Here is a 7,638-nt window from a genome sequence, read left to right as displayed (position 1 = left end):
TAATTATTAGTTAAACAAAAGTTGGTTTAAATTTATTATTAGTTACTAAAATTAATTTTAAATTAAACTCAAAGATGATTTCCTACTATATATATAGTTTGATAAAAAAAATTATTTTATAAGTTGAGAAAGATATAAATATTATTTTTGTTTTTAATCTTAATGATAAATTACGTATTTTAGATTCAATCTAATTGATAATGAGAAAAAAATAGTTATTATATTTGCTTTTAAAGGTAGTGAGATTATTGAGTTTTTAACATCAAATTTGGTTATCAATCTTATTATTGACTTTAAGATTCAATGGACAAACTTTAAACCATGAATTCGCCGTTGGGTGTGAATTTCTGACACACGAAAATTGTGGGTATGGGTTTTAGTCTAAATAGATTCAGGTCAGTTTCAGGTTAAACCCGCGGACTAACTTTTAATAATAAAATAAAAAAAAGTACTAATTTCAATTTTATTAACCCTCTAAACAACGTATGATTCAGTTTATGGTCTTCTAGCAACTTGATAGTATGGTCAGTTTAAATAAAAATCTTCCACCTTTAAGAAAAAAAGGTTAAGCAAAACAAAGTCAAACATGCCTCTCTACATGACCAGGTCAAATCTGCAAGTCTTATAGTCAACAAACATAATTCTAGTTAACCCACCTTCATTACTACTACAAATATATTTTTTTAACGGCCAATAAAATATTTTATTCAAATTAACCGGTCAACAAAAATGTTAACCCGGAGATATTACATAGTTTACCAAATAAAAACATTACATCACACCCCCATAGAGTGTAACTCGAAATTACATCAATCTTCCCACGACAACGCATTGCATTTTGCCCTGTTTTTAACCCATAGGAAGCCATACGTTTTAATTTCATAGGGTTGTCTGCATGACCGATAATATTGCGCGTCTCCATTTCCTTGACCCGTGGCATTTATTTTGTATATCAACCAAATATTTAAGCTCAAGAATATAAAATCGGCTTAGTTTGCACCAGATTTCTATGAAAGCCCATATATGTTGTGCAACAGTACACCTAACAAACAAATGACCTGCACTTTCATACATTATAAGAATAAGAAAGAAGAATGAGAAAGGGAAAGAGACACATACACTATTCGAATATGCTTCAAAACACCGTAAATCGATTCAATGAATCCAACTGAACCTCCACGAACCTAAACACCAAATTAAACAAATCAATAAAACAATCAGTTGAATTATGATTAAAAGAAAACTGCTTCTAAACCTGCAGATTTATAGAATTGTTGATGGTTATATGGATTCCAAGGTCAGAAATGGAAGAAAGTAATCTGGTGATGAAGTTTCCCTGAAGTGGCTATTGACAGAAGAGTTAATTAAGTTGCTGAAATCTGTAACGTGTAGGTTGTGCATTCGCATGTTAGATTGGGGCGATAGGTTCGATTGGATCGAGAGAGTTTGATCTCAACAGACAACAACGGAAGCTTCTCAACCCCCGCTACTTTCTTGTTTATTCTATTAGTTTAAACCAAAACAAAGCCAAGCACCATCGGATAGTTAAAACGAAAACTTTAGTCGAGGCAAATATGCTTATGATAGGCTCAGAGTCTAGAAAACAACAATACCACCATGGTTGAAGGGAAGGTTGCAAGTAATGAACTGCCATCCTTGAACCCTATCATGCCAAGGCAATATCATCAACTTTATAATCAAATGTATTGACTCATCATAGCCTTAAGAGAAAATACAACCTCTAGAAACACCGTTTTATGTCTTGAAAATCAGACATTAGTAGGTCCGGAAATGGTAGTCTGTCGGCAAAAAGAGCCATGCGACCATGAGAAGATAAAGCAAGGAGAGCACATACATGTGGCTTGCTCTAGAAACCTTAGAAATAGGTCAGAATGGCATTCGACAAATAAATGCCCAAAACTTACTTAAAGCCAAGCGTACAAATTGGTAAAGCTTTAAGAAGTTCCCGGTTGATAATATAAAAATATATGTTCCCACAAATATTTTCCCTTAGCAACCAACATAGCACCAACTTACACATTCAAGAAGCCTTTAGCCGATCCTTGGCTCGCCATCATTGAGCTTACAACATTAGGGCTTATAATAATCGGAACCAGAATACAACTTCATGAAACCTCTCAGATAAGCCCATGCTCACCATCATAGACCAAAACTGTAAAAATAAAGCAATAACCACAAATAAAAAATTAAGGACTTGCACTATTGAGGTCCACATACAAATCCAAACAACCAAATTCCCACCCCAGCTTCTAAATTCCCCCTGGTTATAGATTTCTAAAGAATTTATAAGAATATAAGACACTTGAATGTAAATTGAAAGGAAACTATTAATATTAATTAAAAGATAGATTTGCTTACAACTTGATATTATTGAGGTTATGTTAAAGTCAATTGTATGTTAAAATCGCATATTTTGAGAGACTTATTTTTCCTGTAGTCCTTCACATTCATTGATCTGATGAAACATAAACCTTACGAAAATCAAAAGCATGATAAAAATCATAATGTTGTATGGGAAAAACATTAGCACCAGGTGCTTACCTTCTCGTTGAGCTACTCTTTAAGTACTCTATTATCTCATGTTTTGACCAGTCAAAGAGAGTAGCATATGTCTCATATTAGAACTATATCTTTCAATAAATCACCAAAATACCCCTAGGGTGTTAAAATTATTATCTTCTCTATGATGTAGTTATGTGTGTGTGTTTTTTAAAAACACATACCTCAAGATCAAAGGACTTCTCATGTAAGTGTGCTTTTAGCTCAGAAACATACCATATAAAATAGGAAATTCAGCTTAGGTAGATGATTGCGCGACAATGATTCAGAAATCGAAGTATATATAAATTAAAAAAAAAGAAGTAACTACAACAATTTGTTTTGAGGATTAGGAATCAAAAGATGAATATGTAGATAACGATTTAACTCTTAATTCATAAGAGCATACCCATATGAAAGTAATCTAGAAGGACGACGACGTTATAACTGACAGATTATGCAATATAAGGTTGTGTCACATTTTCTTTCAAACAACTTAAATTTCTCAGCAAAGAGAAAAGATCTCCACCATTCAAAATACCCGCATCACAATGTGCATCAGTTCTCATGAGAAACAAAATCCAAGTTGCATACCTGGCTGAAGCGGCTGAAAACTTAGATCTTACAAACTCAAAAACTTAGATCAGCTGTTATTAGTTTCCTAGGATTCCACTTGGTCATTGACTATCAAGAACGCTGCAACATCGTTCACATAAAAATGCACAGTTGAATAAAATATTTAAAATAAACTTTCTACAAATGCAGTGCAAATAAAGTTGCCACTTTAACTACAAATGCATAACTAAATAAAGTTGCCACTTCATCAATGACTGGACATAAGTCTGTTGTGTGCTGTCTGAAGATTAAGTATTTAAGTTTCTCCCAAGTTATAATATTGGTTAATTCGGGTCATGTTCGATCTCTTGTTTGATCATAGAAATTAAGTAAAAGTTATAATAAGAAATATGTATATATATTAGGAATATTGGATTTTAATAATCCCAACTATTCGTTGTTGGCCGCCAACAGTCCCAACTTTAAAAATAACCACTGGCAGTCCTAACTTTTAACATATTGGCCACCAATGGACCCTGACTAACAGAACCTCAACGCCATTAGTATCCGGTCGCCGGGAAAACTTTTTTTGGCTGGAAATCTCATTTTTGGCCGGAAAACTCATTTTTGGCCGGAAAACTCAACATTTTCGTCCGGAACCTCTTTGTAACCTTATTATGGACCTTTGGGAACCTTTTTATAGTAAAAGTCCTAATTATTAAAGTCGTCAAAAAACTCCTTTTACGCCGGAAAGCTTCTTTTTTTCCAAAAAATCTCAACTTTTTGGCCGGAAAACTCAATATTTTCGTCCCAAACCTCTTTGTAATCTTAGATCGGACCTTTAGAAACCTTTTTTACGGACAAAAACGGTTTTCCGTCGACCGGAGACTAACGGCGCTAGGGTTCTGTTAGTCAGGGCCCATTGGTGGCCAATGTGTAAATAGGTGGGACTGTCAGTGGTTATTTATTAAGTTGGGACTATTGGCGGCCAAAGGCAGAAAGTTGGGATTATTAAAATCCAATATTCCTATATATTGAAGTTACATTTACAATGTACAGATGTATAACTACAAATACAAATAACAAATTTATGAAAACCTTGTTTATAAACAACATTAGATGTTAACTTTCAACCCACTTTACCCGTTGGAGATAAATGTAAACATAATCGACCAGTTCATAGTAAAGAAAAATGGTCTGATCTAGTAACAATATGCATCTTATAACGGTAGAAAAGGAAAATAATGAATGGAATAAAAGCTTACTTACCTATGCTTTCAATTTGGATTTCTATTTGCATACAAATTCCTCCCTGTTGCAAACTGTATTAAATTTTATAATAAAAGTATATTACTAAAATAAAATATCTAAAAAAATAAGGAATTGCTTATTGGGATAACAGAAGAGTCATAGTGTAGACCGTCAAATGGAACACAATGTTAAGATACATCAGATGATTAGTCGAAGTGGTGGTACCAAACCTGTGGTCTAATAGTTTGTCAAAGGCGGTGGTATTCCCTGAAGTCGATTTGTAAAGAACCGACATAACCTGAAATCGAAAGAAAAAAGAATCAAAGTAGGGGTCGCTTGTTAAAACGAAAACAAATTTGTATATTATAAGTTGAAACTGAAACATCCTTTAAATAATCATAACCTGGTTAGGATAAATCGACTTCACTTACCTCTCGAAAACTTTGAACTTGTCCGATGAGTTTGGTACAACAACTAACTTTTCGTTGTCCAACGATCTCGTTGTCTTCAAAGAAGGTTTCGCACATACGCAACACCCTTGTAGAAGCATTTTCATCTCCTATTCCTCCTTATAATGAAAAATTAGAAAAATAAACAACATATATACTATAAACATATCACTATAATCAACTATCCAAGGCCATATATACTAATAAAATTGTCTGATAATACAGAACTTGTTCATTAGGCAAGTAAAATCGAATCGAAAACAATCCTTCAATCGGCACCATGTCGGCAATTCCATTCATCACGAACAAATATATAATTAATTAAGTATACATAATTTCTCAAAAGCAAACTTAACACAGTGATTGAGAAAAAAGTAAGGAGTACCGATGTTGAATACAACATTAAAGCGTTTGGGAGATGCTTTAATGAAGTGGAAAGTCTACCAGTAACTTCATCAGTATGGTTTTTTCTCTTCCGGTCGCGTTTGGCCTGTGGTCTCCATCTCCATCGCCGTTTGGTTTCCTCAACGAAGAATCGTCAACCATTATCTGTCTTTTTTTCCTCTGGATAGAGGATGAGGGATAGGAGAAAACTGATGGAATGCTTGAGATGGCAGACGAAGATCACTAAATTAACCAAAATGAAGAACTTTAAACTCACAATGACGCCAGGCCCCACTTAATCGTACACACCTTCGCTAGGTACAGACGACTATAAAACGAATCACACCACAAAATGAATCACTATCAACCTATGCAAACAAATATTCAATTGGAAAAAAAAGTAAGAACGGAAACAAACCACTGAATGCATACCTAGATCGCATATTTTGATCGCCATCTTCTTAAATTCTAGATCAACGAAGTTCTGCGTAAAGATATAACAAAAAATTTTAAAATTGTCCTAAGTAAAAACAACATATGTTACAGGAATCAAGTAAAACCCCTAGCGATAATTTTAGATAAAACAATCTTCAAATGGACTCGACTGTCTTCAAATTGTATTTCTGAAATACATATATAAGCAATGAGCTGAACTATGAAGTACATTATACAACTTATTATGAAGTGTTGCAGAGGCAATAATATTGGGAATTTTTATAAAAAGAAAAAAAATGAGCTAAACTATGAGATATTTTAAATAAAATTCACTGCAATAAACTTAAACATGGTTACTGAACTATGAGACCTTTTTATGCTACAAAAGGGAAATTACCAGAGCTGATCCACGTTAATAACTTTAAGTGATCCAGATTCAATGATAGGGATTAAGTGATTCCCACAACCATGACCACCATCATCATTGAGTCAGTATAACAACCTTCACATCCTAACTAATTTTAATAATCTCAATTAGTGGTTCATAATAGAAATTTGATTAGCACACATATAAGCTTTAATTATCACAAATAAAGCATAGCCAATGGTAGACTAAAATGATTAAACGGCTGTAATGAAATTGGTGCTCAAACACGATTCAAGATTCAGATTTTGGACTGAATAACACTTGTTTAAAACACTAAAATACGAACATATATGAATGATAACTACATTAAAGATCGAGAAGAGAATATACCTTTTGCTCAAACACGATTGAAATCTAGGGTTTGTAAATGGATCAGAGAAAGATGAGAATCATGTGGAAAAAACAACAACAATCGCGAATCAACCAGATTGAAACACAATCGGTTAATTTTATACCTGATTGAGACTATCTTCAGCATCGTTGCATTCACCATCATTGGGACTCTGTTGCTTGTAGAACAACAGCATTTGAAAGATCCATCATTCCATTAGAATAAATCGGTAATAATCCTTGAAGAACTGCTGTGAATTCCTTTAGGGTTTACATAGGATGATGAAGGAGGAAGAAAAGAAACTCTGATTATAACGATATTAAGGTGATGAAGAGGGAAGAAAAGGAAACCCCGATTTGATGGAAAGGAAAGAGGAAAAGTAACGCTTGAATGAATGAGAAACATGTGAAGAAAAGGACATAAGCATCTCTCGTTTTAGCGCTCATTCTTTTCCATCAGGGAGTAAGGATTTTGGCGGTCAATTGTGAAAAAAAGGGAGTAATCAAATGACACGTGGCAAGTGATGGGTTAAACTAATGACAAGTGGCTAAAAATTATTTTGTTTTATTAGAAGTAGCAGATCTCTTAATATCCCATAGATGAACTTTAATGCATTGTATTAGGTCTCAAGATTTAAAGGCGGTACATCAGATTGTACTTAGTCGTTGTAACAACCACTACTAGAAAACTGTTATTTTCCTACGTCAATTTTCGTAGGAAATCCGTGGGTAAGAGCAGTTACCCACAGATTTACCACGAAAACGGGTATAAGAATTTTGCTTGTGTGTAATCCTTTTCTGAGGCATTTCCTATATATTTTCCTACTCAGTTCCCACACAAATGTCTCGTTAGAATTCTCTTACTTATTTCTGACGGAATTAATTTTCTTAGCTTTCCAACGCATTTCCCACGAAATATTTAATTCGATTAAACTGCCATTTTGGTCCCTGAGGTTTGGGCAGTTTTGCAACTTTAGTCCAAAACTTTCATTTTAGTCCATGTGCTTTCAGTTTTGTGCCATTTTGGTCCAAAAGTGAATTCAGCTCATATTCCTTAAATTAAATCCTTCTTTTTTGTCCTTATCTTCAGGGGTAAATTGGTTATTTTTTATTTTTTATTTTATTTAAAGACCCATCTGTCTCTCTCTTCTCTCTCTTAAATTAGCCGACCCAAACCCTCTTAAATTGGCAGAGATCCACCACGCCACGACCACCCTCCTCCTCCCTCTCACTCTCGTCTTCTCCGGC

The 7,638-nt window shown here is 34.0% G+C and overlaps 1 long non-coding RNA gene across 19 annotated transcripts; it reads right to left on the bottom strand.

Moving 5' to 3' along the window:
* Window positions 1–657: 657 nt before the first annotated feature.
* On the bottom strand, window positions 658–6,973 carry LOC110941637. 19 transcript variants are annotated; one of them, XR_004892496.1, is made up of 13 exons: window positions 6,031–6,970; window positions 5,631–5,682; window positions 5,200–5,526; window positions 4,797–4,933; window positions 4,596–4,663; window positions 4,384–4,436; window positions 3,154–3,255; window positions 2,038–2,173; window positions 1,740–1,799; window positions 1,614–1,663; window positions 1,256–1,503; window positions 1,120–1,184; window positions 658–1,042 (listed from the first exon to the last, which is right to left on the bottom strand). It is a non-coding gene; the product is annotated as an uncharacterized LOC110941637 (long non-coding RNA). The 19 variants fall into 19 exon arrangements; XR_002594226.2 differs by having other exon boundaries at window positions 1,740–2,173; window positions 6,031–6,972; XR_002594224.2 differs by having other exon boundaries at window positions 659–1,042; window positions 1,256–1,663; window positions 6,031–6,969.
* Between the last annotated feature and the right edge of the window lie 665 nt (window positions 6,974–7,638).

The sequence above is a fragment of the Helianthus annuus genome, chromosome 5 (genome assembly GCF_002127325.2).
Source record: "Helianthus annuus cultivar XRQ/B chromosome 5, HanXRQr2.0-SUNRISE, whole genome shotgun sequence".
Taxonomy (NCBI): Eukaryota; Viridiplantae; Streptophyta; class Magnoliopsida; order Asterales; family Asteraceae; genus Helianthus; species Helianthus annuus.
This window is presented reverse-complemented; position numbering and strand designations above follow the sequence as displayed.